Source organism: Pseudophryne corroboree, chromosome 3, assembly GCF_028390025.1.
Source record: "Pseudophryne corroboree isolate aPseCor3 chromosome 3, aPseCor3.hap2, whole genome shotgun sequence".
Taxonomy (NCBI): Eukaryota; Metazoa; Chordata; class Amphibia; order Anura; family Myobatrachidae; genus Pseudophryne; species Pseudophryne corroboree.
Genome location: NC_086446.1, coordinates 135,606,887 through 135,628,146, shown reverse-complemented (window position 1 = coordinate 135,628,146; position 21,260 = coordinate 135,606,887).

The following is a 21,260-nucleotide window of genomic DNA, read 5'->3' as shown; positions in this document are numbered from 1 at the left end:
TTTTAAAGCCTCCTGTTAGGCCATCATCTACACGGCATAGCCCTGAATTTTCCAATGCGCAGCTCTTTGCAAAAGAGAGATATTGGCAAGGAAAAGCTGTCTTGTACCTTTGCATTTTTCTCCCAAACGAAGGACACTAGAAAGAAAATTTTAAAGCCTCCTGTTAGGCCATCATCTACACGGCATAGCCCTGAATTTTCCAATGCGCAGCTCTTTGCAAAAGAGAGATATTGGCAAGGAAAAGCTGTCTTGTACCATTGGATTTTTCTCCATAAACGAAGGACACTAGAATGAAAATTTTAAAGCCTCCTGTTAGTGCTATATCTACACGGTATAGCCCTGAATTTTCCAATGCGTAGCTCTTTGCAAAAGAGAGATATTGGCAAGGAAAAGCTGTCTTGTACCTTTGCATTTTTCTCGCAAACGAAGGACACTAGAAAGAAAATTTTAAAGCCTCCTGTTAGGCCATCATCTACACGGCATAGCCCTGAATTTTCCAATGCGCAGCTCTTTGCAAAAGAGAGATATTGGCAAGGAAAAGCTGTCTTGTACCTTTGCATTTTTCTCCCAAACTAAGGACACTAGAAAGAAAATTTTAAAGCCTCCTGTTAGGCCATCATCTACACGGCATAGCCCTGAATTTTCCAATGCGCAGCTCTTTGCAAAAGAGAGATATTGGCAAGGAAAAGCTGTCTTGTACCTTTGCATTTTTCTTCCAAACGAAGGACACTAGAAAGAAAGTTTTAAAGCCTCCTGTTAGGCCATCATCTACACGGCATAGCCCTGAATTTTCCAATGCGCAGCTCTTTGCAAAAGAGAGATATTGGCAAGGAAAAGCTGTCTTGTACCTTTGCATTTTTCTCCCAAACGAAGGACACTAGAAAGAAAATTTTAAAGCCTCCTGTTAGGCCATCATCTACACGGCATAGCCCTGAATTTTCCAATGCGCAGCTCTTTGCAAAAGAGAGATATTGGCAAGGAAAAGCTGTCTTGTACCTTTGCATTTTTCTCCCAAACGAAGGACACTAGAAAGAAAATTTTAAAGCCTCCTGTTAGGCCATCATCTACACGGCATAGCCCTGAATTTTCCAATGCGCAGCTCTTTGCAAAAGAGAGATATTGGCAAGGAAAAGCTGTCTTGTACCTTTGGATTTTTCTCCCAAACGAAGGACACTAGAATGAAAATTTTAAAGCCTCCTGTTAGTGCTATATCTACACGGTATAGCCCTGAATTTTCCAATGCGTAGCTCTTTGCAAAAGAGAGATATTGGCAAGGAAAAGCTGTCTTGTACCTTTGCATTTTTCTCGCAAACGAAGGACACTAGAAAGAAAATTTTAAAGCCTCCTGTTAGGCCATCATCTACACGGCATAGCCCTGAATTTTCCAATGCGCAGCTCTTTGCAAAAGAGAGATATTGGCAAGGAAAAGCTGTCTTGTACCTTTGCATTTTTCTCGCAAACGAAGGACACTAGAAAGAAAATTTTAAAGCCTCCTGTTAGGCCATCATCTACACGGCATAGCCCTGAATTTTCCAATGCGCAGCTCTTTGCAAAAGAGAGATATTGGCAAGGAAAACCTGTCTTGTACCTTTGCATTTTTCTCCCAAACGAAGGACACTAGAAAGAAAATTTTAAAGCCTCCTGTTAGGCCATCATCTACACGGCATAGCCCTGAATTTTCCAATGCGCAGCTCTTTGCAAAAGAGAGATATTGGCAAGGAAAAGCTGTCTTGTACCATTGGATTTTTCTCCCAAACGAAGGACACTAGAATGAAAATTTTAAAGCCTCCTGTTAGTGCTATATCTACACGGTATAGCCCTGAATTTTCCAATGCGTAGCTCTTTGCAAAAGAGAGATATTGGCAAGGAAAAGCTGTCTTGTACCTTTGCATTTTTCTCGCAAACGAAGGACACTAGAAAGAAAATTTTAAAGCCTCCTGTTAGGCCATCATCTACACGGCATAGCCCTGAATTTTCCAATGCGCAGCTCTTTGCAAAAGAGAGATATTGGCAAGGAAAAGCTGTCTTGTACCTTTGCATTTTTCTCCCAAACGAAGGACACTAGAAAGAAAATTTTAAAGCCTCCTGTTAGGCCATCATCTACACGGCATAGCCCTGAATTTTCCAATGCGCAGCTCTTTGCAAAAGAGAGATATTGGCAAGGAAAAGCTGTCTTGTACCATTGGATTTTTCTCCATAAACGAAGGACACTAGAATGAAAATTTTAAAGCCTCCTGTTAGTGCTATATCTACACGGTATAGCCCTGAATTTTCCAATGCGTAGCTCTTTGCAAAAGAGAGATATTGGCAAGGAAAAGCTGTCTTGTACCTTTGCATTTTTCTCGCAAACGAAGGACACTAGAAAGAAAATTTTAAAGCCTCCTGTTAGGCCATCATCTACACGGCATAGCCCTGAATTTTCCAATGCGCAGCTCTTTGCAAAAGAGAGATATTGGCAAGGAAAAGCTGTCTTGTACCTTTGCATTTTTCTCCCAAACTAAGGACACTAGAAAGAAAATTTTAAAGCCTCCTGTTAGGCCATCATCTACACGGCATAGCCCTGAATTTTCCAATGCGCAGCTCTTTGCAAAAGAGAGATATTGGCAAGGAAAAGCTGTCTTGTACCTTTGCATTTTTCTTCCAAACGAAGGACACTAGAAAGAAAGTTTTAAAGCCTCCTGTTAGGCCATCATCTACACGGCATAGCCCTGAATTTTCCAATGCGCAGCTCTTTGCAAAAGAGAGATATTGGCAAGGAAAAGCTGTCTTGTACCTTTGCATTTTTCTCCCAAACGAAGGACACTAGAAAGAAAATTTTAAAGCCTCCTGTAAGGCCATCATCTACACGGCATAGCCCTGAATTTTCCAATGCGCAGCTCTTTGCAAAAGAGAGATATTGGCAAGGAAAAGCTGTCTTGTACCTTTGCATTTTTCTCCCAAACGAAGGACACTAGAAAGAAAATTTTAAAGCCTCCTGTTAGGCCATCATCTACACGGCATAGCCCTGAATTTTCCAATGCGCAGCTCTTTGCAAAAGAGAGATATTGGCAAGGAAAAGCTGTCTTGTACCATTGGATTTTTCTCCCAAACGAAGGACACTAGAATGAAAATTTTAAAGCCTCCTGTTAGTGCTATATCTACACGGTATAGCCCTGAATTTTCCAATGCGTAGCTCTTTGCAAAAGAGAGATATTGGCAAGGAAAAGCTGTCTTGTACCTTTGCATTTTTCTCGCAAACGAAGGACACTAGAAAGAAAATTTTAAAGCCTCCTGTTAGGCCATCATCTACACGGCATAGCCCTGAATTTTCCAATGCGCAGCTCTTTGCAAAAGAGAGATATTGGCAAGGAAAAGCTGTCTTGTACCTTTGCATTTTTCTCCCAAACGAAGGACACTAGAAAGAAAATTTTAAAGCCTCCTGTTAGGCCATCATCTACACGGCATAGCCCTGAATTTTCCAATGCGCAGCTCTTTGCAAAAGAGAGATATTGGCAAGGAAAAGCTGTCTTGTACCTTTGCATTTTTCTCCCAAACGAAGGACACTAGAAAGAAAATTTTAAAGCCTCCTGTTAGGCCATCATCTACACGGCATAGCCCTGAATTTTCCAATGCGCAGCTCTTTGCAAAAGAGAGATATTGGCAAGGAAAAGCTGTCTTGTACCTTTGCATTTTTCTCCCAAACGAAGGACACTAGAAAGAAAATTTTAAAGCCTCCTGTTAGGCCATCATCTACACGGCATAGCCCTGAATTTTCCAATGCGCAGCTCTTTGCAAAAGAGAGATATTGGCAAGGAAAAGCTGTCTTGTACCATTGGATTTTTCTCCATAAACGAAGGACACTAGAATGAAAATTTTAAAGCCTCCTGTTAGTGCTATATCTACACGGTATAGCCCTGAATTTTCCAATGCGTAGCTCTTTGCAAAAGAGAGATATTGGCAAGGAAAAGCTGTCTTGTACCTTTGCATTTTTCTCGCAAACGAAGGACACTAGAAAGAAAATTTTAAAGCCTCCTGTTAGGCCATCATCTACACGGCATAGCCCTGAATTTTCCAATGCGCAGCTCTTTGCAAAAGAGAGATATTGGCAAGGAAAAGCTGTCTTGTACCTTTGCATTTTTCTCCCAAACTAAGGACACTAGAAAGAAAATTTTAAAGCCTCCTGTTAGGCCATCATCTACACGGCATAGCCCTGAATTTTCCAATGCGCAGCTCTTTGCAAAAGAGAGATATTGGCAAGGAAAAGCTGTCTTGTACCTTTGCATTTTTCTTCCAAACGAAGGACACTAGAAAGAAAGTTTTAAAGCCTCCTGTTAGGCCATCATCTACACGGCATAGCCCTGAATTTTCCAATGCGCAGCTCTTTGCAAAAGAGAGATATTGGCAAGGAAAAGCTGTCTTGTACCTTTGCATTTTTCTCCCAAACGAAGGACACTAGAAAGAAAATTTTAAAGCCTCCTGTTAGGCCATCATCTACACGGCATAGCCCTGAATTTTCCAATGCGCAGCTCTTTGCAAAAGAGAGATATTGGCAAGGAAAAGCTGTCTTGTACCTTTGCATTTTTCTCCCAAACGAAGGACACTAGAAAGAAAATTTTAAAGCCTCCTGTTAGGCCATCATCTACACGGCATAGCCCTGAATTTTCCAATGCGCAGCTCTTTGCAAAAGAGAGATATTGGCAAGGAAAAGCTGTCTTGTACCTTTGGATTTTTCTCCCAAACGAAGGACACTAGAATGAAAATTTTAAAGCCTCCTGTTAGTGCTATATCTACACGGTATAGCCCTGAATTTTCCAATGCGTAGCTCTTTGCAAAAGAGAGATATTGGCAAGGAAAAGCTGTCTTGTACCTTTGCATTTTTCTCGCAAACGAAGGACACTAGAAAGAAAATTTTAAAGCCTCCTGTTAGGCCATCATCTACACGGCATAGCCCTGAATTTTCCAATGCGCAGCTCTTTGCAAAAGAGAGATATTGGCAAGGAAAAGCTGTCTTGTACCTTTGCATTTTTCTCGCAAACGAAGGACACTAGAAAGAAAATTTTAAAGCCTCCTGTTAGGCCATCATCTACACGGCATAGCCCTGAATTTTCCAATGCGCAGCTCTTTGCAAAAGAGAGATATTGGCAAGGAAAAGCTGTCTTGTACCTTTGCATTTTTCTCCCAAACGAAGGACACTAGAAAGAAAATTTTAAAGCCTCCTGTTAGGCCATCATCTACACGGCATAGCCCTGAATTTTCCAATGCGCAGCTCTTTGCAAAAGAGAGATATTGGCAAGGAAAAGCTGTCTTGTACCTTTGCATTTTTCTCCCAAACGAAGGACACTAGAAAGAAAATTTTAAAGCCTCCTGTTAGGCCATCATCTACACGGCATAGCCCTGAATTTTCCAATGCGCATCTCTTTGCAAAAGAGAGATATTGGCAAGGAAAAGCTGTCTTGTACCTTTGCATTTTTCTCCCAAACGAAGGACACTAGAAAGAAAATTTTAAAGCCTCCTGTTAGGCCATCATCTACACGGCATAGCCCTGAATTTTCCAATGCGCAGCTCTTTGCAAAAGAGAGATATTGGCAAGGAAAAGCTGTCTTGTACCTTTGCATTTTTCTCCCAAACGAAGGACACTAGAAAGAAAATTTTAAAGCCTCCTGTTAGGCCATCATCTACACGGCATAGCCCTGAATTTTCCAATGCGCAGCTCTTTGCAAAAGAGAGATATTGGCAAGGAAAAGCTGTCTAGTACCATTGGATTTTTCTCCCAAACGAAGGACACTAGAATGAAAATTTTAAAGCCTCCTGTTAGTGCTATATCTACACGGTATAGCCCTGAATTTTCCAATGCGTAGCTCTTTGCAAAAGAGAGATATTGGCAAGGAAAAGCTGTCTTGTACCTTTGCATTTTTCTCCCAAACGAAGGACACTAGAAAGAAAATTTTAAAGCCTCCTGTTAGGCCATCATCTACACGGCATAGCCCTGAATTTTCCAATGCGCAGCTCTTTGCAAAAGAGAGATATTGGCAAGGAAAAGCTGTCTTGTACCTTCGCATTTTTCTCCCAAACGAAGGACACTAGAAAGAAAATTTTAAAGCCTCCTGTTAGGCCATCATCTACACGGCATAGCCCTGAATTTTCCAATGCGCAGCTCTTTGCAAAAGAGAGATATTGGCAAGGAAAAGCTGTCTTGTACCTTTGCATTTTTCTCCCAAACGAAGGACACTAGAAAGAAAATTTTAAAGCCTCCTGTTAGGCCATCATCTACACGGCATAGCCCTGAATTTTCCAATGCGCAGCTCTTTGCAAAAGAGAGATATTGGCAAGGAAAAGCTGTCTTGTACCTTTGCATTTTTCTCCCAAACGAAGGACACTAGAAAGAAAATTTTAAAGCCTCCTGTTAGGCCATCATCTACACGGCATAGCCCTGAATTTTCCAATGCGCAGCTCTTTGCAAAAGAGAGATATTGGCAAGGAAAAGCTGTCTTGTACCATTGGATTTTTCTCCATAAACGAAGGACACTAGAATGAAAATTTTAAAGCCTCCTGTTAGTGCTATATCTACACGGTATAGCCCTGAATTTTCCAATGCGTAGCTCTTTGCAAAAGAGAGATATTGGCAAGGAAAAGCTGTCTTGTACCTTTGCATTTTTCTCCCAAACTAAGGACACTAGAAAGAAAATTTTAAAGCCTCCTGTTAGGCCATCATCTACACGGCATAGCCCTGAATTTTCCAATGCGCAGCTCTTTGCAAAAGAGAGATATTGGCAAGGAAAAGCTGTCTTGTACCTTTGCATTTTTCTTCCAAACGAAGGACACTAGAAAGAAAGTTTTAAAGCCTCCTGTTAGGCCATCATCTACACGGCATAGCCCTGAATTTTCCAATGCGCAGCTCTTTGCAAAAGAGAGATATTGGCAAGGAAAAGCTGTCTTGTACCTTTGCATTTTTCTCCCAAACGAAGGACACTAGAAAGAAAATTTTAAAGCCTCCTGTTAGGCCATCATCTACACGGCATAGCCCTGAATTTTCCAATGCGCAGCTCTTTGCAAAAGAGAGATATTGGCAAGGAAAAGCTGTCTTGTACCTTTGCATTTTTCTCCCAAACGAAGGACACTAGAAAGAAAATTTTAAAGCCTCCTGTTAGGCCATCATCTACACGGCATAGCCCTGAATTTTCCAATGCGCAGCTCTTTGCAAAAGAGAGATATTGGCAAGGAAAAGCTGTCTTGTACCATTGGATTTTTCTCCCAAACGAAGGACACTAGAATGAAAATTTTAATGCCTCCTGTTAGTGCTATATCTACACGGTATAGCCCTGAATTTTCCAATGCGTAGCTCTTTGCAAAAGAGAGATATTGGCAAGGAAAAGCTGTCTTGTACCTTTGCATTTTTCTCGCAAACGAAGGACACTAGAAAGAAAATTTTAAAGCCTCCTGTTAGGCCATCATCTACACGGCATAGCCCTGAATTTTCCAATGCGCAGCTCTTTGCAAAAGAGAGATATTGGCAAGGAAAAGCTGTCTTGTACCTTTGCATTTTTCTCCCAAACGAAGGACACTAGAAAGAAAATTTTAAAGCCTCCTGTTAGGCCATCATCTACACGGCATAGCCCTGAATTTTCCAATGCGCAGCTCTTTGCAAAAGAGAGATATTGGCAAGGAAAAGCTGTCTTGTACCTTTGCATTTTTCTCCCAAACGAAGGACACTAGAAAGAAAATTTTAAAGCCTCCTGTTAGGCCATCATCTACACGGCATAGCCCTGAATTTTCCAATGCGCATCTCTTTGCAAAAGAGAGATATTGGCAAGGAAAAGCTGTCTTGTACCTTTGCATTTTTCTCCCAAACGAAGGACACTAGAAAGAAAATTTTAAAGCCTCCTGTTAGGCCATCATCTACACGGCATAGCCCTGAATTTTCCAATGCGCAGCTCTTTGCAAAAGAGAGATATTGGCAAGGAAAAGCTGTCTTGTACCTTTGCATTTTTCTCCCAAACGAAGGACACTAGAAAGAAAATTTTAAAGCCTCCTGTTAGGCCATCATCTACACGGCATAGCCCTGAATTTTCCAATGCGCAGCTCTTTGCAAAAGAGAGATATTGGCAAGGAAAAGCTGTCTTGTACCTTTGCATTTTTCTCCCAAACGAAGGACACTAGAAAGAAAATTTTAAAGCCTCCTGTTAGGCCATCATCTACACGGCATAGCCCTGAATTTTCCAATGCGCAGCTCTTTGCAAAAGAGAGATATTGGCAAGGAAAAGCTGTCTAGTACCATTGGATTTTTCTCCCAAACGAAGGACACTAGAATGAAAATTTTAAAGCCTCCTGTTAGTGCTATATCTACACGGTATAGCCCTGAATTTTCCAATGCGTAGCTCTTTGCAAAAGAGAGATATTGGCAAGGAAAAGCTGTCTTGTACCTTTGCATTTTTCTCCCAAACGAAGGACACTAGAAAGAAAATTTTAAAGCCTCCTGTTAGGCCATCATCTACACGGCATAGCCCTGAATTTTCCAATGCGCAGCTCTTTGCAAAAGAGAGATATTGGCAAGGAAAAGCTGTCTTGTACCTTTGCATTTTTCTCCCAAACGAAGGACACTAGAAAGAAAATTTTAAAGCCTCCTGTTAGGCCATCATCTACACGGCATAGCCCTGAATTTTCCAATGCGCAGCTCTTTGCAAAAGAGAGATATTGGCAAGGAAAAGCTGTCTTGTACCTTTGCATTTTTCTCCCAAACGAAGGACACTAGAAAGAAAATTTTAAAGCCTCCTGTTAGGCCATCATCTACACGGCATAGCCCTGAATTTTCCAATGCGCAGCTCTTTGCAAAAGAGAGATATTGGCAAGGAAAAGCTGTCTTGTACCTTTGCATTTTTCTCCCAAACGAAGGACACTAGAAAGAAAATTTTAAAGCCTCCTGTTAGGCCATCATCTACACGGCATAGCCCTGAATTTTCCAATGCGCTGCTCTTTGCAAAAGAGAGATATTGGCAAGGAAAAGCTGTCTTGTACCATTGGATTTTTCTCCATAAACGAAGGACACTAGAATGAAAATTTTAAAGCCTCCTGTTAGTGCTATATCTACACGGTATAGCCCTGAATTTTCCAATGCGTAGCTCTTTGCAAAAGAGAGATATTGGCAAGGAAAAGCTGTCTTGTACCTTTGCATTTTTCTCGCAAACGAAGGACACTAGAAAGAAAATTTTAAAGCCTCCTGTTAGGCCATCATCTACACGGCATAGCCCTGAATTTTCCAATGCGCAGCTCTTTGCAAAAGAGAGATATTGGCAAGGAAAAGCTGTCTTGTACCTTTGCATTTTTCTCCCAAACTAAGGACACTAGAAAGAAAATTTTAAAGCCTCCTGTTAGGCCATCATCTACACGGCATAGCCCTGAATTTTCCAATGCGCAGCTCTTTGCAAAAGAGAGATATTGGCAAGGAAAAGCTGTCTTGTACCTTTGCATTTTTCTTCCAAACGAAGGACACTAGAAAGAAAGTTTTAAAGCCTCCTGTTAGGCCATCATCTACACGGCATAGCCCTGAATTTTCCAATGCGCAGCTCTTTGCAAAAGAGAGATATTGGCAAGGAAAAGCTGTCTTGTACCTTTGCATTTTTCTCCCAAACGAAGGACACTAGAAAGAAAATTTTAAAGCCTCCTGTAAGGCCATCATCTACACGGCATAGCCCTGAATTTTCCAATGCGCAGCTCTTTGCAAAAGAGAGATATTGGCAAGGAAAAGCTGTCTTGTACCTTTGCATTTTTCTCCCAAACGAAGGACACTAGAAAGAAAATTTTAAAGCCTCCTGTTAGGCCATCATCTACACGGCATAGCCCTGAATTTTCCAATGCGCAGCTCTTTGCAAAAGAGAGATATTGGCAAGGAAAAGCTGTCTTGTACCATTGGATTTTTCTCCCAAACGAAGGACACTAGAATGAAAATTTTAAAGCCTCCTGTTAGTGCTATATCTACACGGTATAGCCCTGAATTTTCCAATGCGTAGCTCTTTGCAAAAGAGAGATATTGGCAAGGAAAAGCTGTCTTGTACCTTTGCATTTTTCTCGCAAACGAAGGACACTAGAAAGAAAATTTTAAAGCCTCCTGTTAGGCCATCATCTACACGGCATAGCCCTGAATTTTCCAATGCGCAGCTCTTTGCAAAAGAGAGATATTGGCAAGGAAAAGCTGTCTTGTACCTTTGCATTTTTCTCCCAAACGAAGGACACTAGAAAGAAAATTTTAAAGCCTCCTGTTAGGCCATCATCTACACGGCATAGCCCTGAATTTTCCAATGCGCAGCTCTTTGCAAAAGAGAGATATTGGCAAGGAAAAGCTGTCTTGTACCTTTGCATTTTTCTCCCAAACGAAGGACACTAGAAAGAAAATTTTAAAGCCTCCTGTTAGGCCATCATCTACACGGCATAGCCCTGAATTTTCCAATGCGCAGCTCTTTGCAAAAGAGAGATATTGGCAAGGAAAAGCTGTCTTGTACCTTTGCATTTTTCTCCCAAACGAAGGACACTAGAAAGAAAATTTTAAAACCTCCTGTTAGGCCATCATCTACACGGCATAGCCCTGAATTTTCCAATGCGCAGCTCTTTGCAAAAGAGAGATATTGGCAAGGAAAAGCTGTCTTGTACCATTGGATTTTTCTCCATAAACGAAGGACACTAGAATGAAAATTTTAAAGCCTCCTGTTAGTGCTATATCTACACGGTATAGCCCTGAATTTTCCAATGCGTAGCTCTTTGCAAAAGAGAGATATTGGCAAGGAAAAGCTGTCTTGTACCTTTGCATTTTTCTCGCAAACGAAGGACACTAGAAAGAAAATTTTAAAGCCTCCTGTTAGGCCATCATCTACACGGCATAGCCCTGAATTTTCCAATGCGCAGCTCTTTGCAAAAGAGAGATATTGGCAAGGAAAAGCTGTCTTGTACCTTTGCATTTTTCTCCCAAACTAAGGACACTAGAAAGAAAATTTTAAAGCCTCCTGTTAGGCCATCATCTACACGGCATAGCCCTGAATTTTCCAATGCGCAGCTCTTTGCAAAAGAGAGATATTGGCAAGGAAAAGCTGTCTTGTACCTTTGCATTTTTCTTCCAAACGAAGGACACTAGAAAGAAAGTTTTAAAGCCTCCTGTTAGGCCATCATCTACACGGCATAGCCCTGAATTTTCCAATGCGCAGCTCTTTGCAAAAGAGAGATATTGGCAAGGAAAAGCTGTCTTGTACCTTTGCATTTTTCTCCCAAACGAAGGACACTAGAATGAAAATTTTAAAGCCTCCTGTTAGTGCTATATCTACACGGTATAGCCCTGAATTTTCCAATGCGTAGCTCTTTGCAAAAGAGAGATATTGGCAAGGAAAAGCTGTCTTGTACCTTTGCATTTTTCTCCCAAACGAAGGACACTAGAAAGAAAATTTTAAAGCCTCCTGTTAGGCCATCATCTACACGGCATAGCCCTGAATTTTCCAATGCGCAGCTCTTTGCAAAAGAGAGATATTGGCAAGGAAAAGCTGTCTTGTACCTTTGCATTTTTCTCCCAAACGAAGGACACTAGAAAGAAAATTTTAAAGCCTCCTGTTAGGCCATCATCTACACGGCATAGCCCTGAATTTTCCAATGCGCAGCTCTTTGCAAAAGAGAGATATTGGCAAGGAAAAGCTGTCTTGTACCTTTGCATTTTTCTCCCAAACGAAGGACACTAGAAAGAAAATTTTAAAGCCTCCTGTTAGGCCATCATCTACACGGCATAGCCCTGAATTTTCCAATGCGCAGCTCTTTGCAAAAGAGAGATATTGGCAAGGAAAAGCTGTCTTGTACCTTTGCATTTTTCTCCCAAACGAAGGACACTAGAAAGAAAATTTTAAAGCCTCCTGTTAGGCCATCATCTACACGGCATAGCCCTGAATTTTCCAATGCGCATCTCTTTGCAAAAGAGAGATATTGGCAAGGAAAAGCTGTCTTGTACCTTTGCATTTTTCTCCCAAACGAAGGACACTAGAAAGAAAATTTTAAAGCCTCCTGTTAGGCCATCATCTACACGGCATAGCCCTGAATTTTCCAATGCGCAGCTCTTTGCAAAAGAGAGATATTGGCAAGGAAAAGCTGTCTTGTACCTTTGCATTTTTCTCCCAAACGAAGGACACTAGAAAGAAAATTTTAAAGCCTCCTGTTAGGCCATCATCTACACGGCATAGCCCTGAATTTTCCAATGCGCAGCTCTTTGCAAAAGAGAGATATTGGCAAGGAAAAGCTGTCTAGTACCATTGGATTTTTCTCCCAAACGAAGGACACTAGAATGAAAATTTTAAAGCCTCCTGTTAGTGCTATATCTACACGGTATAGCCCTGAATTTTCCAATGCGTAGCTCTTTGCAAAAGAGAGATATTGGCAAGGAAAAGCTGTCTTGTACCTTTGCATTTTTCTCCCAAACGAAGGACACTAGAAAGAAAATTTTAAAGCCTCCTGTTAGGCCATCATCTACACGGCATAGCCCTGAATTTTCCAATGCGCAGCTCTTTGCAAAAGAGAGATATTGGCAAGGAAAAGCTGTCTTGTACCTTTGCATTTTTCTCCCAAACGAAGGACACTAGAAAGAAAATTGTAAAGCCTCCTGTTAGGCCATCATCTACACGGCATAGCCCTGAATTTTCCAATGCGCAGCTCTTTGCAAAAGAGAGATATTGGCAAGGAAAAGCTGTCTTGTACCTTTGCATTTTTCTCCCAAACGAAGGACACTAGAAAGAAAATTTTAAAGCCTCCTGTTAGGCCATCATCTACACGGCATAGCCCTGAATTTTCCAATGCGCAGCTCTTTGCAAAAGAGAGATATTGGCAAGGAAAAGCTGTCTTGTACCTTTGCATTTTTCTCCCAAACGAAGGACACTAGAAAGAAAATTTTAAAGCCTCCTGTTAGGCCATCATCTACACGGCATAGCCCTGAATTTTCCAATGCGCAGCTCTTTGCAAAAGAGAGATATTGGCAAGGAAAAGCTGTCTTGTACCATTGGATTTTTCTCCATAAACGAAGGACACTAGAATGAAAATTTTAAAGCCTCCTGTTAGTGCTATATCTACACGGTATAGCCCTGAATTTTCCAATGCGTAGCTCTTTGCAAAAGAGAGATATTGGCAAGGAAAAGCTGTCTTGTACCTTTGCATTTTTCTCCCAAACTAAGGACACTAGAAAGAAAATTTTAAAGCCTCCTGTTAGGCCATCATCTACACGGCATAGCCCTGAATTTTCCAATGCGCAGCTCTTTGCAAAAGAGAGATATTGGCAAGGAAAAGCTGTCTTGTACCTTTGCATTTTTCTTCCAAACGAAGGACACTAGAAAGAAAGTTTTAAAGCCTCCTGTTAGGCCATCATCTACACGGCATAGCCCTGAATTTTCCAATGCGCAGCTCTTTGCAAAAGAGAGATATTGGCAAGGAAAAGCTGTCTTGTACCTTTGCATTTTTCTCCCAAACGAAGGACACTAGAAAGAAAATTTTAAAGCCTCCTGTTAGGCCATCATCTACACGGCATAGCCCTGAATTTTCCAATGCGCAGCTCTTTGCAAAAGAGAGATATTGGCAAGGAAAAGCTGTCTTGTACCTTTGCATTTTTCTCCCAAACGAAGGACACTAGAAAGAAAATTTTAAAGCCTCCTGTTAGGCCATCATCTACACGGCATAGCCCTGAATTTTCCAATGCGCAGCTCTTTGCAAAAGAGAGATATTGGCAAGGAAAAGCTGTCTTGTACCATTGGATTTTTCTCCCAAACGAAGGACACTAGAATGAAAATTTTAAAGCCTCCTGTTAGTGCTATATCTACACGGTATAGCCCTGAATTTTCCAATGCGTAGCTCTTTGCAAAAGAGAGATATTGGCAAGGAAAAGCTGTCTTGTACCTTTGCATTTTTCTCGCAAACGAAGGACACTAGAAAGAAAATTTTAAAGCCTCCTGTTAGGCCATCATCTACACGGCATAGCCCTGAATTTTCCAATGCGCAGCTCTTTGCAAAAGAGAGATATTGGCAAGGAAAAGCTGTCTTGTACCTTTGCATTTTTCTCCCAAACGAAGGACACTAGAAAGAAAATTTTAAAGCCTCCTGTTAGGCCATCATCTACACGGCATAGCCCTGAATTTTCCAATGCGCAGCTCTTTGCAAAAGAGAGATATTGGCAAGGAAAAGCTGTCTTGTACCTTTGCATTTTTCTCCCAAACGAAGGACACTAGAAAGAAAATTTTAAAGCCTCCTGTTAGGCCATCATCTACACGGCATAGCCCTGAATTTTCCAATGCGCAGCTCTTTGCAAAAGAGAGATATTGGCAAGGAAAAGCTGTCTTGTACCATTGGATTTTTCTCCATAAACGAAGGACACTAGAATGAAAATTTTAAAGCCTCCTGTTAGTGCTATATCTACACGGTATAGCCCTGAATTTTCCAATGCGTAGCTCTTTGCAAAAGAGAGATATTGGCAAGGAAAAGCTGTCTTGTACCTTTGCATTTTTCTCGCAAACGAAGGACACTAGAAAGAAAATTTTAAAGCCTCCTGTTAGGCCATCATCTACACGGCATAGCCCTGAATTTTCCAATGCGCAGCTCTTTGCAAAAGAGAGATATTGGCAAGGAAAAGCTGTCTTGTACCTTTGCATTTTTCTCCCAAACTAAGGACACTAGAAAGAAAATTTTAAAGCCTCCTGTTAGGCCATCATCTACACGGCATAGCCCTGAATTTTCCAATGCGCAGCTCTTTGCAAAAGAGAGATATTGGCAAGGAAAAGCTGTCTTGTACCTTTGCATTTTTCTTCCAAACGAAGGACACTAGAAAGAAAGTTTTAAAGCCTCCTGTTAGGCCATCATCTACACGGCATAGCCCTGAATTTTCCAATGCGCAGCTCTTTGCAAAAGAGAGATATTGGCAAGGAAAAGCTGTCTTGTACCTTTGCATTTTTCTCCCAAACGAAGGACACTAGAAAGAAAATTTTAAAGCCTCCTGTAAGGCCATCATCTACACGGCATAGCCCTGAATTTTCCAATGCGCAGCTCTTTGCAAAAGAGAGATATTGGCAAGGAAAAGCTGTCTTGTACCTTTGCATTTTTCTCCCAAACGAAGGACACTAGAAAGAAAATTTTAAAGCCTCCTGTTAGGCCATCATCTACACGGCATAGCCCTGAATTTTCCAATGCGCAGCTCTTTGCAAAAGAGAGATATTGGCAAGGAAAAGCTGTCTTGTACCATTGGATTTTTCTCCCAAACGAAGGACACTAGAATGAAAATTTTAAAGCCTCCTGTTAGTGCTATATCTACACGGTATAGCCCTGAATTTTCCAATGCGTAGCTCTTTGCAAAAGAGAGATATTGGCAAGGAAAAGCTGTCTTGTACCTTTGCATTTTTCTCGCAAACGAAGGACACTAGAAAGAAAATTTTAAAGCCTCCTGTTAGGCCATCATCTACACGGCATAGCCCTGAATTTTCCAATGCGCAGCTCTTTGCAAAAGAGAGATATTGGCAAGGAAAAGCTGTCTTGTACCTTTGCATTTTTCTCCCAAACGAAGGACACTAGAAAGAAAATTTTAAAGCCTCCTGTTAGGCCATCATCTACACGGCATAGCCCTGAATTTTCCAATGCGCAGCTCTTTGCAAAAGAGAGATATTGGCAAGGAAAAGCTGTCTTGTACCTTTGCATTTTTCTCCCAAACGAAGGACACTAGAAAGAAAATTTTAAAGCCTCCTGTTAGGCCATCATCTACACGGCATAGCCCTGAATTTTCCAATGCGCAGCTCTTTGCAAAAGAGAGATATTGGCAAGGAAAAGCTGTCTTGTACCATTGGATTTTTCTCCATAAACGAAGGACACTAGAATGAAAATTTTAAAGCCTCCTGTTAGTGCTATATCTACACGGTATAGCCCTGAATTTTCCAATGCGTAGCTCTTTGCAAAAGAGAGATATTGGCAAGGAAAAGCTGTCTTGTACCTTTGCATTTTTCTCGCAAACGAAGGACACTAGAAAGAAAATTTTAAAGCCTCCTGTTAGGCCATCATCTACACGGCATAGCCCTGAATTTTCCAATGCGCAGCTCTTTGCAAAAGAGAGATATTGGCAAGGAAAAGCTGTCTTGTACCTTTGCATTTTTCTCCCAAACTAAGGACACTAGAAAGAAAATTTTAAAGCCTCCTGTTAGGCCATCATCTACACGGCATAGCCCTGAATTTTCCAATGCGCAGCTCTTTGCAAAAGAGAGATATTGGCAAGGAAAAGCTGTCTTGTACCTTTGCATTTTTCTTCCAAACGAAGGACACTAGAAAGAAAGTTTTAAAGCCTCCTGTTAGGCCATCATCTACACGGCATAGCCCTGAATTTTCCAATGCGCAGCTCTTTGCAAAAGAGAGATATTGGCAAGGAAAAGCTGTCTTGTACCTTTGCATTTTTCTCCCAAACGAAGGACACTAGAAAGAAAATTTTAAAGCCTCCTGTTAGGCCATCATCTACACGGCATAGCCCTGAATTTTCCAATGCGCAGCTCTTTGCAAAAGAGAGATATTGGCAAGGAAAAGCTGTCTTGTACCTTTGCATTTTTCTCCCAAACGAAGGACACTAGAAAGAAAATTTTAAAGCCTCCTGTTAGGCCATCATCTACACGGCATAGCCCTGAATTTTCCAATGCGCAGCTCTTTGCAAAAGAGAGATATTGGCAAGGAAAAGCTGTCTTGTACCTTTGGATTTTTCTCCCAAACGAAGGACACTAGAATGAAAATTTTAAAGCCTCCTGTTAGTGCTATATCTACACGGTATAGCCCTGAATTTTCCAATGCGTAGCTCTTTGCAAAAGAGAGATATTGGCAAGGAAAAGCTGTCTTGTACCTTTGCATTTTTCTCGCAAACGAAGGACACTAGAAAGAAAATTTTAAAGCCTCCTGTTAGGCCATCATCTACACGGCATAGCCCTGAATTTTCCAATGCGCAGCTCTTTGCAAAAGAGAGATATTGGCAAGGAAAAGCTGTCTTGTACCTTTGCATTTTTCTCGCAAACGAAGGACACTAGAAAGAAAATTTTAAAGCCTCCTGTTAGGCCATCATCTACACGGCATAGCCCTGAATTTTCCAATGCGCAGCTCTTTGCAAAAGAGAGATATTGGCAAGGAAAAGCTGTCTTGTACCTTTGCATTTTTCTCCCAAACGAAGGACACTAGAAAGAAAATTTTAAAGCCTCCTGTTAGGCCATCATCTACACGGCATAGCCCTGAATTTTCCAATGCGCAGCTCTTTGCAAAAGAGAGATATTGGCAAGGAAAAGCTGTCTTGTACCTTTGCATTTTTCTCCCAAACGAAGGACACTAGAAAGAAAATTTTAAAGCCTCCTGTTAGGCCATCATCTACACGGCATAGCCCTGAATTTTCCAATGCGCATCTCTTTGCAAAAGAGAGATATTGGCAAGGAAAAGCTGTCTTGTACCTTTGCATTTTTCTCCCAAACGAAGGACACTAGAAAGAAAATTTTAAAGCCTCCTGTTAGGCCATCATCTACACGGCATAGCCCTGAATTTTCCAATGCGCAGCTCTTTGCAAAAGAGAGATATTGGCAAGGAAAAGCTGTCTTGTACCTTTGCATTTTTCTCCCAAACGAAGGACACTAGAAAGAAAATTTTAAAGCCTCCTGTTAGGCCATCATCTACACGGCATAGCCCTGAATTTTCCAATGCGCAGCTCTTTGCAAAAGAGAGATATTGGCAAGGAAAAGCTGTCTAGTACCATTGGATTTTTCTCCCAAACGAAGGACACTAGAATGAAAATTTTAAAGCCTCCTGTTAGTGCTATATCTACACGGTATAGCCCTGAATTTTCCAATGCGTAGCTCTTTGCAAAAGAGAGATATTGGCAAGGAAAAGCTGTCTTGTACCTTTGCATTTTTCTCCCAAACGAAGGACACTAGAAAGAAAATTTTAAAGCCTCCTGTTAGGCCATCATCTACACGGCATAGCCCTGAATTTTCCAATGCGCAGCTCTTTGCAAAAGAGAGATATTGGCAAGGAAAAGCTGTCTTGTACCTTTGCATTTTTCTCCCAAACGAAGGACACTAGAAAGAAAATTTTAAAGCCTCCTGTTAGGCCATCATCTACACGGCATAGCCCTGAATTTTCCAATGCGCAGCTCTTTGCAAAAGAGAGATATTGGCAAGGAAAAGCTGTCTTGTACCTTTGCATTTTTCTCCCAAACGAAGGACACTAGAAAGAAAATTTTAAAGCCTCCTGTTAGGCCATCATCTACACGGCATAGCCCTGAATTTTCCAATGCGCAGCTCTTTGCAAAAGAGAGATATTGGCAAGGAAAAGCTGTCTTGTACCTTTGCATTTTTCTCCCAAACGAAGGACACTAGAAAGAAAATTTTAAAGCCTCCTGTTAGGCCATCATCTACACGGCATAGCCCTGAATTTTCCAATGCGCAGCTCTTTGCAAAAGAGAGATATTGGCAAGGAAAAGCTGTCTTGTACCATTGGATTTTTCTCCATAAACGAAGGACACTAGAATGAAAATTTTAAAGCCTCCTGTTAGTGCTATATCTACACGGTATAGCCCTGAATTTTCCAATGCGTAGCTCTTTGCAAAAGAGAGATATTGGCAAGGAAAAGCTGTCTTGTACCTTTGCATTTTTATCCCAAACTAAGGACACTAGAAAGAAAATTTTAAAGCCTCCTGTTAGGCCATCATCTACACGGCATAGCCCTGAATTTTCCAATGCGCAGCTCTTTGCAAAAGAGAGATATTGGCAAGGAAAAGCTGTCTTGTACCTTTGCATTTTTCTTCCAAACGAAGGACACTAGAAAGAAAGTTTTAAAGCCTCCTGTTAGGCCATCATCTACACGGCATAGCCCTGAATTTTCCAATGCGCAGCTCTTTGCAAAAGAGAGATATTGGCAAGGAAAAGCTGTCTTGTACCTTTGCATTTTTCTCCCAAACGAAGGACACTAGAAAAAAATTTTTAAAGCCTCCTGTTAGGCCATCATCTACACGGCATAGCCCTGAATTTTCCAATGCGCAGCTCTTTGCAAAAGAGAGATATTGGCAAGGAAAAGCTGTCTTGTACCTTTGCATTTTTCTCCCAAACGAAGGACACTAGAAAGAAAATTTTAAAGCCTCCTGTTAGGCCATCATCTACACGGCATAGCCCTGAATTTTCCAATGCGCAGCTCTTTGCAAAAGAGAGATATTGGCAAGGAAAAGCTGTCTTGTACCATTGGATTTTTCTCCCAAACGAAGGACACTAGAATGAAAATTTTAAAGCCTCCTGTTAGTGCTATATCTACACGGTATAGCCCTGAATTTTCCAATGCGTAGCTCTTTGCAAAAGAGAGATATTGGCAAGGAAAAGCTGTCTTGTACCTTTGCATTTTTCTCGCAAACGAAGGACACTAGAAAGAAAATTTTAAAGCCTCCTGTTAGGCCATCATCTACACGGCATAGCCCTGAATTTTCCAATGCGCAGCTCTTTGCAAAAGAGAGATATTGGCAAGGAAAAGCTGTCTTGTACCTTTGCATTTTTCTCCCAAACGAAGGACACTAGAAAGAAAATTTTAAAGCCTCCTGTTAGGCCATCATCTACACGGCATAGCCCTGAATTTTCCAATGCGCAGCTCTTTGCAAAAGAGAGATATTGGCAAGGAAAAGCTGTCTTGTACCTTTGCATTTTTCTCCCAAACGAAGGACACTAGAAAGAAAATTTTAAAGCCTCCTGTTAGGCCATCATCTACACGGCATAGCCCTGAATTTTCCAATGCGCATCTCTTTGCAAAAGAGAGATATTGGCAAGGAAAAGCTGTCTTGTGCCTTTGCATTTTTCTCCCAAACGAAGGACACTAGAAAGAAAATTTTAAAGCCTCCTGTTAGGCCATCATCTACACGGCATAGCCCTGAATTTTCCAATGCGCAGCTCTTTGCAAAAGAGAGATATTGGCAAGGAAAAGCTGTCTTGTACCTTTGCATTTTTCTCCCAAACGAAGGACACTAGAAAGAAAATTTTAAAGCCTCCTGTTAGGCCATCATCTACACGGCATAGCCCTGAATTTTCCAATGCGCAGCTCTTTGCAAAAGAGAGATATTGGCAAGGAAAAGCTGTCTTGTACCTTTGCATTTTTCTCCCAAACGAAGGACACTAGAAAGAAAATTTTAAAGCCTCCTGTTAGGCCATCATCTACACGGCATAGCCCTGAATTTTCCAATGCGCAGCTCTTTGCAAAAGAGAGATATTGGCAAGGAAAAGCTGTCTAGTACCATTGGATTTTTCTCCCAAACGAAGGACACTAGAATGAAAATTTTAAAGCCTCCTGTTAGTGCTATATCTACACGGTATAGCCCTGAATTTTCCAATGCGTAGCTCTTTGCAAAAGAGAGATATTGGCAAGGAAAAGCTGTCTTGTACCTTTGCATTTTTCTCCCAAACGAAGGACACTAGAAAGAAAATTTTAAAGCCTCCTGTTAGGCCATCATCTACACGGCATAGCCCTGAATTTTCCAATGCGCAGCTCTTTGCAAAAGAGAGATATTGGCAAGGAAAAGCTGTCTTGTACCTTTGCATTTTTCTCCCAAACGAAGGACACTAGAAAGAAAATTTTAAAGCCTCCTGTTAGGCCATCATCTACACGGCATAGCCCTGAATTTTCCAATGCGCAGCTCTTTGCAAAAGAGAGATATTGGCAAGGAAAAGCTGTCTTGTACCTTTGCATTTTTCTCCCAAACGAAGGACACTAGAAAGAAAATTTTAAAGCCTCCTGTTAGGCCATCATCTACACGGCATAGCCCTGAATTTTCCAATGCGCAGCTCTTTGCAAAAGAGAGATATTGGCAAGGAAAAGCTGTCTTGTACCATTGGATTTTTCTCCCAAACGAAGGACACTAGAATGAAAATTTTAAAGCCTCCTGTTAGTGCTATATCTACACGGTATAGCCCTGAATTTTCCAATGCGTAGCTCTTTGCAAAAGAGAGATATTGGCAAGGAAAAGCTGTCTTGTACCTTTGCATTTTTCTCGCAAACGAAGGACACTAGAAAGAAAATTTTAAAGCCTCCTGTTAGGCCATCATCTACACGGCATAGCCCTGGTTTTTCCAATGCGCAGCTCTTTGCAAAAGAGAGATATTGGCAAGGAAAAGCTGTCTTGTACCTTTGCATTTTTCTCCCAAACGAAGGACACTAGAAAGAAAATTTTAAAGCCTCCTGTTAGGCCATCATCTACACGGCATAGCCCTGAATTTTCCAATGCGCAGCTCTTTGCAAAAGAGAGATATTGG